The sequence below is a fragment of the Bison bison genome, unplaced genomic scaffold (assembly GCF_000754665.1).
Source record: "Bison bison bison isolate TAMUID 2011002044 unplaced genomic scaffold, Bison_UMD1.0 scf7180017864314, whole genome shotgun sequence".
Lineage (NCBI taxonomy): Eukaryota > Metazoa > Chordata > Mammalia > Artiodactyla > Bovidae > Bison > Bison bison.
In genome coordinates, this window is record NW_011494886.1 from 1,471,366 (window position 1) to 1,483,972 (window position 12,607).

A 12,607-nucleotide genomic window follows, 5' to 3' on the forward strand; every position below is an offset into this window, starting at 1 on the left:
TGGAGAGCGGCGGCTCGGAGGGAAGATGAGACGGGTGAGTGGGTGCCGGAGACGCAGAGTTTCTTGCTTCTCTTGCAAGCTGCAGGGACAAAAGCCCAGGCTGGGCTGCGCAGCTTTGAACCCCAGGAATGGGTGGACTTCGGTAGAGAGGATCCTCGGGAGGGAGTGGCGAGGTGGAAGAGCGGCTCACAGAGCGATCGTAGGGAACGGGCGGGATTTGGGGGACCCAAGGCAACTTTGGCAGAGACGTCTGGATACTCCGGGAGAGAGGGATCGCGATAGAGTTGCTTTGTCGCCGGGGGCGGAGAAAAGAGAAGGTCCGCTACTGGATGGTGTGGTCGAGCAATTCAGAAAAGACCCCCTCCCCCAAATATCTAGCTAGCTGTCCTTCTGGTTCACTTTATTTCGAAACTGGGGCTCGCGAGTTTAAACCGTCCAGAGGCTCTTAATGCCTGTTTGGCTGTGGTTTCCCCCCAGATGTATGGTATGGTGGCCTCCGCACCCCTAGAGATAGCGCCTGGAAGTAGGGAATGCTTTGAACCCGTTTCACCCGAGCCCGGCAGCGCCAAGGCGCAGCTGAAATGTTTGCTGGTGTACTGAATAACTTAGCTTCAACAGTCATCTCTTAACTAAAGCGCAGAGGACCTGGCTAACTCCCGCCACCGCCAAGAAATTAAAAGGCTGACAGGCTGTCCCTTCCAAAGTTGGGGTTTCCTGTTTGAAAGCGCTTCGGAAGTCGAACCTGCTACCCATCTACCTTTCTCATGTAAAAGCAGGAACTGCGCCCGCTGGCTTTTATGTTGGTTCACTTGCCCGCGGCTGGAAGTCCTCTCGCCTGTCCTACTGTCTTCCCTAGAAATCTTCCTTCTCCTGCTCTCTAGTTGCTCTCAAGAATTCTAGAATGCATCGCTAGTCACAGCCAGACGCAGCTGGGAGTGGAACGAAGAGAAGAGGCATAAAAATGTGGCTTGCTTTTAGGGTGAATATATGTCAGTCACATTTCCCTGCATTATATGAATGTGTTAATTACAGATATTAATTTTCAAGTATTGGACTTGTAACTTTTAGCTTCGTAGTTTGGCTTAACAAGCCCTTGGATTTGTCTCCAGGATTCTAACATCTGAATTCAGCTGGGTGAGGTCTAAATGAAGTTCACAATTTCAGAGGGTTAGTTAAACTTTTGCCCTGGGAGCACTTGAATTCTTCGTTCCTGGTAGGATAGCAACAGAGTAGTCTGATTTGGGATAAATAAATCTTTAGAGTTGCCCACTGTTTTAACAGAATGGCTATATCCCTGGTACCATTGCCCTCAATTGTGTAAATATTTGTTTGAATAAAGAGCTAAGGTTCTCTGAAAAGTAACAGTTGTGTCTATTCATGATTCCCTTTTCATTTCCTGGACTTAGGTTATTAAAAGATTTTTTAAAAATTGTTTTTGTCTTACATATACGCTGTGGAAATTTAAACATATGTCCTTGAGAAACTCTGTAAAGTCCCTGAAAGTTTATAACTGGGATTTCCTTTAAAAGTGAGGGGGAGTCGAGGTTTTGCTTAGTTGAGTAGTGTAGCCTTCACCTCCTGAGACCCAGAGGTTTGCAAATCCCAGCCTGTTTCACAAATGGAAAAATGAGATGTTTGGCTAGTAGTCATCATTTCAGTCAGTTTGCAGCCTTCGGTCTGTTTCGTGCTGCTGCCAGCTGCTGTCCTTTTGGGCTGAGGACTGGATTTAAGGGGTGGCGTCTTGAATCCCTATTTGAAGTGAGGGAGGAAAAGACACTTGGGAAATTGGTCTGAGAGCTGGCTACCTCCTGCCTCCTTTCTTAAAGACCCCTGTACCAAAGCTGGAACTGTTTAACAATCTTTTCAGAAATATTTTATTTACTGGCTTTTGCACAAGAAAGGGAAGAAAAAGCTGAAGTGATTAAACCCACCACTCGATTTTGCTGTTTGCTCCAAACCCTGTTTTGAGGTCTGTGCTGTATGCAAGGGTTGACTGTGGAGTGCACTAGAAGAGTTACTGTGAAAAGCATGAATGCTTTTAAACACTTTCAAAGAGCAGTTGTGGTTATGACTTTGCATGCTGATTCTCAACCCTTAGTAGGAAGGTTGTTGGTTCTATGAATAACTTGGAAAGACAGTGCTTTTGTACATCTTCCAAGTGGAATACATGTGCTTTATAAATCTGACTATCTGTTAAGCCTTGATGCATGTATTAAATGTGTAAATGTCATCTGTTTGAAACAAAAATACTTTCAAATGATGTGCTTTATTATAAAGCTCTGGTATATACAACAGCAGCGGTTCTAAATGGAGGCGTTGGAGTGAGATGGGTGTTTGCTCCCCAGGGGTTATTGACCAATGACTGGAGACATTTTTGGTTGTCTCAGCTGGGGGTAGGGGACAACCCCAATGGCCAACTTTGACTGGTCTCTAGTGGGTAGAGGCCTCAGATGCTGGGTAATATCCTATAATGTCCAGGACACACAAACAATAAATTATTGAGCCCCAAACTCTTCATTAGGCGAGTACCTTGAGGGCATACGTTAACAAGGTTAGGGATGTTAATCTAATTTGGGTCTTCAAGAAACTGTTCTTGCTCAACCCAGAGAGACCTTTTTGTCTGCAGTAGATTCTTTTGACCTTGGCGTTAGGAGTCAATATACCATAGATGTGAAGGAACTTGTGTTCACTGAGTTTGAGCTGGCTTAAAATTACAGAATTTGGAAGTGTTACAATGTCAAGGAGACTCAGAGGTCACTGGACTCAACGTTTTTGTTTTATAGACACAAAAACTGAGATGCCCCCAAATAGTGACTGATAAAGTCTCAAATGTATTAGTGACAGATGTTAGTTTTAGGTGCAACCCAGGATTAGAGAATTTAGAAACTGATATTCAGGCAAATGAAAGTTTTTAAAAAACTGACAACGCTTTGTGAGAATTTAGAAGTACCATTGTCTATAAGGAAATACACTGATGGGGGAAGGGTACTGTTAGCCATGGTGACTGTGGAGCATATGCTTGGGTGTGTCGGCCCTAAGATGGGCATAATTCTATTGTGCAACCTGTGACACTCCATGTCTGTGGCCTGCACCGTCTTTCCCATGGCCAAGTGGGCAACAGATGGTTCCACAACTCATAGCAGATGTTGCTTTTGAATCCAGGTACAAAACAGAATATTTGAGATTTTTTTTTTTTTTTTCTCTATGCCTTCTGGGTTAAGAGTAGAGGGCCTGAATGGATAGGGTTGTTTTGGACAGAAGGGATAATGAGAGAGGCTTCCTGAATACAGTGTTAAAAAATGATACCTGATGTTTTAGGAAACCAGCATGCAGTGGTGGGGGAAACTCATAAGCTGATGAGTGGATATCTAAGATAAATGTGATGTTTGTGTAGAACTTGGGTTAAGAATCCGAAGACAGTTCAAGCATGGCACTTCTCTGGGGGAATAGGGCAAAATAATAATGAGGGTAAAAGGAATCTCAGAAATCCTCTTATTTAAATTCACTTGGTTTGCTAGAACCTACAAACCAGACCTCCTCTCTCATTGTTGCTTTCTGGTACTCTCCTGGTCTCTACTGTTCCTTCTGTTTACTTAATGGGGAAAAAATTGATAGTAACATAAAGTTTTTGTTCACTTCCTGGGAGAGTTTCAAAGGCATGGTCTTTGTGAATGGTTCTGCTTACAGACAGGAGTTATCTCAGTGAGCTTTTGGTGATCAGAAAAGCTGTGCACATATGGCAGCTCTCGCATTTACATGGCTATGATTACCCATTAGGCCTGTAATTATGGGTTTCAGTTTTGTGTGCTGAGTGGTCCTGCCAGGGTAGTTATACGCCTCAAATCTGGGAGGTTCTGGCAATATAGGAGAATTCTTTAGTGTGCCTTTCCTGGAAGAGCTCTGAACCTCACTGCGTTAAGTTCTTATCGTTTCAACAAGTAGCCAATGGGTGTACCTCAAGGCCAAGTACATAGTAGTATATTTAGACATGATTCAGAAGTGATGACTTTTTAAGAGGTCTGCTCTCTGCAGGTGTTGCAGTAAAGGGGCATAGCATCCTTTTCATGATCACTTTTCATCTAGTCATTCTTGTTACTTATTTTTCAGGTGATGGGACAGAAGATGAATGTGTGTTTTTGTTTATAATTTCGACTGGAAATATTTATTGGCATTTGATTAATATGATTTCTTGTCTTTTGAAAGTGAGTAAAACCAAAAAGGTTTTACTCAGGTTTTCACACCCCTTCAAAATAAGTAAGGCAGAACTTGTCTCTGCCACCCAGGAATAAGAATTCTTCTGGAAGTTAATTTGCACAGTTATTTTCATGATATTTAGGAATGTTTCTTTGATGTTGATGAGAAGCTTTGTGCCGTATCTGTTTTAAAGGCAAGGTTGTTATTTATAGCAGCTAATGGTCCACAGGACAAACCCAAGTATAAAAATCATTTTGTTGAGATTCAGTGGAAAGGCTAGGGACTGGAGACGCTTTCCATACAAAGAAACAGATAAATAAGACATAGAGCAACAGGCTAAATTATAGGGAGACTTGTTGAGAGGTTTTTTTTTTAACAAAAGATACTTGTTTTGCTTAGTGTGAGTGGTTTGATTTATTAGAATATCTGTTTTTCCTTACTTTGCAAATTAAGGGGAAGGAAAAGTTAGTTCATTCCAATATTTAATATTGTTACCTCAAGTGGGGTCAGCTTTTTCTAAGACTTGCTGCCAAATCTAGAGTTGAGTGGAAATCAGTGTTGATCATCTTAGAGTATTTTGTTTGCAAGCAGCATATGATCAATCCAGATGGCGATATACTTGTGGAATTAGCATATGGAATGGGAAAAAAGCTAAAAGTTAAAAGATTTCTCCTAGATTTGTTTCTTGATCACTAAATTGCTGAAACAAAGGGAGGTAAAAGCAAAGGAAAGCCGACTTCTGCATTCTTTTGCCCAGTTCAAATGTAGCCTGAGTTGTGCTTTGTAGCCAAGCGATAGTCAGAGAGGGCTTGGGAAGTGAGGTCTGGCTGCCACACTGCTTACATCATTGCAGAAGTAGGTTTTCAAAAAACAGCTTAAGATTTAGTAAGGAAATTGCAAACCATGGGAATGTAGACAAAATGTTTCATATATATCATGCTGAATCAGATTCCCATATCATATTACACTAGCATGGCTCTGACCTTTTTTTTCTCACTATGTTATGCTGAAATAATTTACCGTGCCCTTGGAAGGTCATGGGCAACACTGCCAGTGCAGTCTTTTCCCAGTTAGGTAGCTGCCACCTTATCACTGAAACGTGTTTGTGTTCTGCGGTCATTTCCATTTCCTGCATTGTATAAATGGCACTCCTGTGTTATTTAACCTGTGCCTGTGGGAGCCTAGAAGGTTGGAACAGAAAAACATCTAGTTCACCCTCACCATTTTAAATATGGGGAAACCTCTGCTAAAACAAGGTGAAGACAAGCCAAGTGACTTGCTCTGGCTCTTTCTTCTGTTGGTTATTTTGGCAGAACCAGGACTAGGGATGAGTCTGCTGACTTGTGTTTCTGGCAGCCCATCCAGTATTCTTTGCACTAGATTGGCCACTACAATAAAAAGACATCCTAATGTAGTAACCATTTCCTTAATTAGGTCTTTTGGGCAGATGTAAAAAACAGCATTGATTGAATTTAGTGGAGTCAGTTGTTTATTGACCTTTGTTAGTTCAAGTCCTTTTTTCCTTTTCCTTCCATTGAAATAAATGGTTAAAAAGTAGGTAATAGGGGTACTCTTTCTGCCCCCTTCTGATGCCTATGTCAGAAGCTTTCTCTATCTCCTTTATACTTTAATAAAACTTTACTCTGTGCTTTACTAACTCTACCGTGTGCTTGTGTGAATGAATGGCATGCCCTGCGTGAAACAAGTAAGGAGCTCTGCTCTGCGGTTCCACGGTGATCTCATAGGGCTTATGGCAGAAACCTGTCGGGGCATTATACCGACCTGCCAATGCCAAGAGGCATCCAATGTCTCCTTCAGGAACTGACCAGAAATGGGCAAAGCGTGTGGACCGAACTCTCCTTTCTCGGTCAAACTTTTCGGTCTCTTTGACCATTTCATAACTCCTTGGGAATTAGAAGTACTAACCTAATCTATCGGATCATAGACTTTCAAGGGAAACCACCTAGTGCAGTGAGAAAAAAAAAAAAAAAAAGAAAAAGTAGGTAATAGGAAAGGAAAAAAATTAAGTGTCTGTACCACCCACTTTGCATAATCCACAGTTAAGTAATGAAGAGATGATTTCATTATTGTTTTTCTTACTTTATAGTATTTTTAGCCTAACCACTCCATTTTTTTTAGGTAAAGGGTAAAACATTATAACCATGGGTGATGTGGTCAACTTGGGTTTGTTCCATCCTTCCTGAGCCTACTTGGTGGTGGTTTAGTCACTAAGTTGTGTCTGACTCTTGCAACCCCATAGACTGTAGTCCACCAGGCTTCTTTGTCCATAGGAGTTCCTGACTATTTCCAGGTCATAAATATTGGGTAAGGGAATGAGGAGCCTAGGGTGTTTGGGTTTGGTGAATGTTACTTTGAAAAAATAGATGCTGACTTTTAAAAGAATTTATTTTGATTGCTGGTGTGGACTGGGACAGAATGGTGTAGAGATCAGAGTTTGATCCCACAGACTCTCAGCTTCCAATTCCAGCCCAGACAGGTGGTTTCAGAGTCAAGAGAGAACATCTTTATCTCCATGTGATCCCAGGGTCAGTAATTTTTCTTGGATAAAATTGGCTTTAAAGAATGCTTTTTCCTCTAGTGCCCCTTTGCCTCAGCAAGTAAGACGTGCAGAATGTCTGCTCACTAACATTCAAGGAAGTACGTGCTCAGTTGTGTCTGACTCTACGGCCCCATGGACAGTAACCCGCCAGATTCCTCTGTCTGTGGGATTCTCCAGGCAAGAATATTGGAGTGGGTTGCCATGCCCTCCTCCAGGGGATCTTCCGGACCCAGGGATCAAAACCCCGTCTTCCGCAGCTCTTGCATTGCAGGCGGATTCTTTTCCACTTTGCCACCTGGGAAACCCAGATATTCAAGACCTCCAACTTAGTTATTCTGGGACTCTGCTTCTTGGCTTTGTCTTCACTGTGGTGGTCACATGATGTGGGAGGATTCTTCAGAGGCTACAATCAGAATCACCTAAACCAGGGGATGAATTATGCTGATGATCAGGAGTAAAAAACATCTGGAAACATTTACTTTATTTGGGAAAATTTTAGAAGCCTTTTTCTTCAAAACTGAAGCTATCTTAGGATTCTATAAAGAACCCTGAAAATATGGGTTTTTAATTTCCAACCCAAAGAACTCTCCCACTTTCAGAGAGGCCATCACATAATTTAAGAATTTATTAAGTGTGTGTGTGTTTGTTTTAATGTTTTTGAGGCTGAAAGTCTTCAAGATATCACAGGTATGGCAGTTTTTGTGTTTATATTTTAACTTTCTGAAGGGATGGATTTTATTTGAATACACATGGTAATGAAATTTAGATACCACTACCTACCATTCATTATCTTGCAAGTATCCTAAATATAGTAATCTAATACTTGTAATTTAGACAGTGAATTTCCTTTTAAATTTCTTCAAGTTGATTTTTAAAAATAAGCTTTCAGGAGCTTAATTCAACATGATAGAGGGTTAGTATTTCGTGCTCTTTAAAAAATCAGCCAGGAGCCACTGGTATAAACACATCCCTCTTTGTAAAGTGAGCCATTATAATTTTTAAGTCAGTATATATTCGTATATTTTTATTCATATTTTATTTTTAGAGTGCATGCATCTTTTACTTTTTAAATATTGTGTTATGGAAAATTGTAAATGTACATAAAAATTAGAAGAATAATACAGTGAAATCCCAAGTACCCATCATTCAGTTTCAAGTTATGTACATACAATAATCTTGTTTCATCTGTAGACCTTACTTCCCCAAAACATAGATTGTTATCAAGCGAATTCGAAATACTGTAGTATTTTATTCACAAAAATGTAAATCTAAGAGTTTAGGATTTTTAAAAAGTCCAACAATATCATTATTACACCTTAAAAAAAAGCCAGTAATTAAAATATTTTTTCCAGTGTTCAGATTCTCTGATTGTCACATACATTTTTCATTTAATAGTTGGATTTTCAAGACAAGATCCAAACACAGCCTGTGCATTGTATTTAATTGTTAATTGGTACGTCTCCTGGGCTTCCCTGGTAGCTCACCGGTAGAAAATCCGCCTGCAATTCAGGGGATGCAGGTTTGATCCCTGGGTTGGGAAGATTCCCTTGGAGAAGGAAACGACAACCCACTCCAGTATTCTTCCTTGGGAAATCTCACGACAGAGGAGCCAGGTGGGCTACAGTCCATGGGGTTGCAAAAGAATTGGATACAACTTAGCAACTTAATAACCTGTCTCCTGGGTCTCTTAATCTAGAACAGTTCCCTCTCTTATTTTTCTTTTCTTACCATTTGCTGCTTGAAGACATTGGTTATTTTTCTGTAGACTTCCCATGTTTTAGATTTAAGTGATAACATCTCTATGGTGTGTTTCATATTCCTCTGTTCTTTTTATTTTCTGTAATTGAGACAGCATGCTTTTGAGAACTTTCCTACCATAGCACTGTGTTAAACTTAATTTTTAAGATATATATATTCATATATATACTTATTACATTAATATTGTGTCTTTTTCAGACATTGCTAAAACTGCTTTGAAAGTAAAGTGTTAGTCACTCAGTCATATCTGACTCTTTGTGATCCCATGAACTGTAGCCCGCCGGCTCCTCTGTCCATGGGCTTCTCCAGGCAAGAGTACTAGAGTGGGTTGCCCTGCCCTCCTCCAGGGGATCTTCCCAACCCAGGAATTGAACCTGGGTCTCCTGCATTGCAGGCAGGTTCTTTACCATCTGAGCCACCAGGGAAGCCCAAAACTGCTTTAATAATGATATAGACGCAAATGTGAGTCCAACTGGTAAAAGTCACGTCTGGCATATTTAGGTAAAAGTCAGGAATTTTGCAGGTAGGAAGGGAATTTGAATGACCCAGTTGATTTTTGAGGTTGTTCCTGTTTTTTGTCCTTCCTCCCCTGCCTGCCTCACTGGCTGAAGAGTTATTGTAGGAAATATGGCGCCAAATTTCTTGGATAGTTAAAGAATATTTTCAAGTTCATACAGACAAGTTTTATTCAAGGGACTAGCACAAAATTGTTTAAAATCTCTATAATCGATATTTTACTTTCTTTAATGAGTCCTCAAAGATTCTTGACAATTCCTAATATAAAACAATCTAGACTTTGTAAAAAGTCACTTCTGATCACAGGGGATACAGATCTTCATTTAAATATGGTTATTGCTATTGATTGTGGTTACCGTTAGGAACCATTGGATACCATCTAGAGTGTCTTTTTTTGATAGAGCTTAGACTTCAGTAGGCTAGAAATGACAGAAAGGAATGGTAGCATGGGGTTTGTGTGCCAGCTTGTTGTGCTCAGTTGCTCAGATGTGTCTGACTCTTTGCAACCACACGGACTGCAGCCTGCCAGGCTCCTTTGTCCATGGGATTTCCCAGGTAAGAATACTGGAATGGATTGCCATTTTATACTGCAGGGGATCTTCCCTACTCAGGGATCAAACTCACATCTCTTTCATCTCCTGCATTGGCAGGTGGATTCTTTACCACTGAGCCACTTGGAAAGCCGTCATGGGGTTACACTGCTTTATTGTGATAGGAAGAAGCTGAAACATTTTTGTTTGTTTTACTTTTTGTCATCCCTTCTTCCATCTCTCATTGCCTCCCCCATCCCCTCATCACTCTCCACTCCCTTCTGTGCTTCCTTCCTCCCTGTGGCATCATCTGATACTTTTGTTCTTTCTTTAATGGTCTCCCTTACCTCTTCTTTTAGATGTTTTTCAAAACATAATGAAATAAAAATTCAAAAGGGAAAACAGGGAAATCCAGAAAGAAACTGTGTGATCAGTGTCCTGAGATCCTGTTGGCATTCCGGTGGTCCTCCCTTTCTCCCCAGCCCGCTGTGCATCACCCGACACCTGGCAAATTCTGAAGATGCCTCAGCTTGCCTGGATTCTGAAGAGCCTCCTCTGGCAGTCACAAAGCCTTTGTGCCTTTTAGACTGCTATAGGCATGTGGGCCGTGCGTGTCTGTCTCTGTGTGTCTGTGAGTGTGTGTTTGCATCTGCACACATGAGATTTACTGTTGTGACAGGCTCAGTCTGCAGGAACCAAACATCCTCCTTATGCTGCCATTAAAATACATTTATTCCTGTGACACTGCTTTTCTGGATTTTTGAGAGATAAAAATCCCCTCCTTGGAGATAATCAGCCTATCAACATGTATCTAGTAGATAATAATTATTTGTTCAAAGAAGCAGACCTTTAAATGATAAAGAACATGGTGTAAGGAACAAGGAATGACAGTCCATTTGCTGCTCTGTTTGGTTTCAAAGAACCAATAAGGGCACTATGTCTACTCCCAGGCTTTTGTTTTTTTGTGTTTTTTTTTTTTTTTTTTAATTTTATTAAAAAATTTTTTTTTCTTTCCTGCACTGAGATGTAAAATCTTGGGTGTGGTGGGAGAGTTTAAAGGAACAGAGTTTAGGAAGCTGGGTTGTATGAATGGGAGGTGAAGTTCTATGCAGGTTGGTGTTGAGACAGTGGGGAGGCTCAAGGTTTGGGATGCTGGATGGGAGGGGTTCTTTGAAGAAGAGAGCATCTGGGAACATATGCTGCAGGGGGAGGTGTTTGCCAGTGGGTGTGGGGTTGTATGGAGAGGTGTGGTTTGTGTGCAGAGATGCCGGAGGTTGAGGATTTAGTGATGAGAGGAAGTAATTGTGAAAAAGGAGGGTATGTTTGTAAAAGCAGAGTTGACAGGACTGGGGGTTTAACTGAGGATGGTGTTTGGATAACAGAGGCTGGGGAAACCAGGCTGCTTCGGGGTTTCTGAAATGAGAATATTGCTAGACAAGGAAGTGTGTGTTCCTGAAGCTTCTAATTACCCTCCCCCCATCACGTTTTCATGTTGAGATTAGTGGAAAAAGAGGAAGGTTTTGTGTCCATTGTTCTCCATTCTTAAGCTTGGAGTTTGGGGCTGAACTAGATTTCATCGTTTTTCCTATTCAGTCCTCTAAAGCTTCCTCCCTCAGGCCCTATCGTCACCACAGAATCTCCCCCCCAGTTCTCCCCACCACACACACACAGACAATGGCACTGCTTCTGACAGACTGCTCTAAGCTGGTGCCTGAATTCAATTACATGTCATCAGTGCTTGCTTTAAAACATTGCCATACCATAAACATCAGTGCTGAAAGAGGCTGGCCTGTGGACCACCATGCACTGGGAGAGCTTAAACACCAGTCTTCAACCACTGTCTGTGACAAAATATGCTCCCAGAGCCAGTTCCTCAGCTCTAAGGCCCCTGTAGGACAAGATAGAAACTCAAACTGTTTCATAAGGTGGAAATTTTAACCTAAACCCTCCTGAGTTTTAAGATTCTTATTCTGAATTTGCTTCTGTACCCAGTGGCTCAGTGATAAAGAATCCATCTAAAAAAAAAAAAAAATCCATCTGCCAATGCAGAAGAGGCATGTTCTATCCCTGGGTCAGGAAGATTCCCTGGAGAAGGGCATGGCAACCCCCTCCAGTATTCTGGCCTGGAGAATTCCGTGAACAGGGGAGCCTGGTGGGGTACAGTCCATGGGGTTGCACAGAGTCGGACACAACTGAGTGAGCACGCCAGCATGCCACGCCAATCTACATCCTTTCCCCAGCAAGATGAAAAGGTTTCTGCTTTTTGGTGACTTGCTCTAGCAGTCCCCTTTTGATTAATTCCTGCTGTATTGTATGATCCTGAGAAGTGTTTGTGCATGGCAATATAAAATGACAAGTAACATGTTGTATTTTTTAAGGATTCTCCAAACTCTTGGTGTAAATTGCTTGGAAAACTGAATTTATATATATAGACCAGACTTTAAATCTCTGTCCTCTAAAACAGTACACACAACACAACAGATGCTTCATTTTAATTTGTTTGTTTTTTTAAAACTTTGCTCCCTGGGTGTGTTTTCATTATCTTGAAACCCAGATCCCTACAGTTCTGGCCATCACAGTGCTCTGAAGCTCACCATTGGTGACTTACAGTTTGGTTAGAATTAACCTCACTATGATGTTATTTGGTACAAATAGAGCTGGAAAATTATCTTTTAAAATGCACACCAGCATTGTGCCAAAGAAAAAAAGAATCTACCAAGAAACTTGCAAACATCATCCTTGAGATTAGTTTTCCCAATAATTTACTTCTCAAGGGAAAAATGTACTGTGACTTGCTCTGCTGCCTTCCAAAGATCTCTAAGTGACTCCTGGCATTCTCTAATTGACAATAAGATGATATACACTTCAGGTGATAAAAATAACAAGAGCTCTGGAGGGATTAAATTTATGGATTGAAAAGTAAGCCCAGGTGTTTCAACGCACACTGACTTCTTTGCTGTTTAGACGTCCTGGTGTTGTCTTTTCTCGCAGATGGGCCCCAGACAGCTTCTTCCCTTCTCCATGCCCGGTTCTCTTTCTGTTCATGTGC

The 12,607-nt window shown here is 41.3% G+C and overlaps 1 protein-coding gene across 10 annotated transcripts in view; it reads left to right on the plus strand.

Annotated features, from left to right (window-relative positions):
• PHLDB2 (pleckstrin homology-like domain, family B, member 2) overlaps window positions 1–12,607 on the plus strand; it is a 242,637-nt gene that overhangs the window by 130,701 nt on the left and 99,329 nt on the right. Inside the window, exon 1 of one of the 10 annotated variants that reach the window (XM_010852735.1) lies at window positions 7–34. The exons of the other annotated variants lie outside the window; for them this stretch is intronic. The gene's annotated coding sequence lies outside the window, so the exon portion shown is untranslated. Of the gene's footprint in view, window positions 1–6; window positions 35–12,607 lie in introns of those variants that run through there. 10 annotated transcript variants of the gene reach the window in all.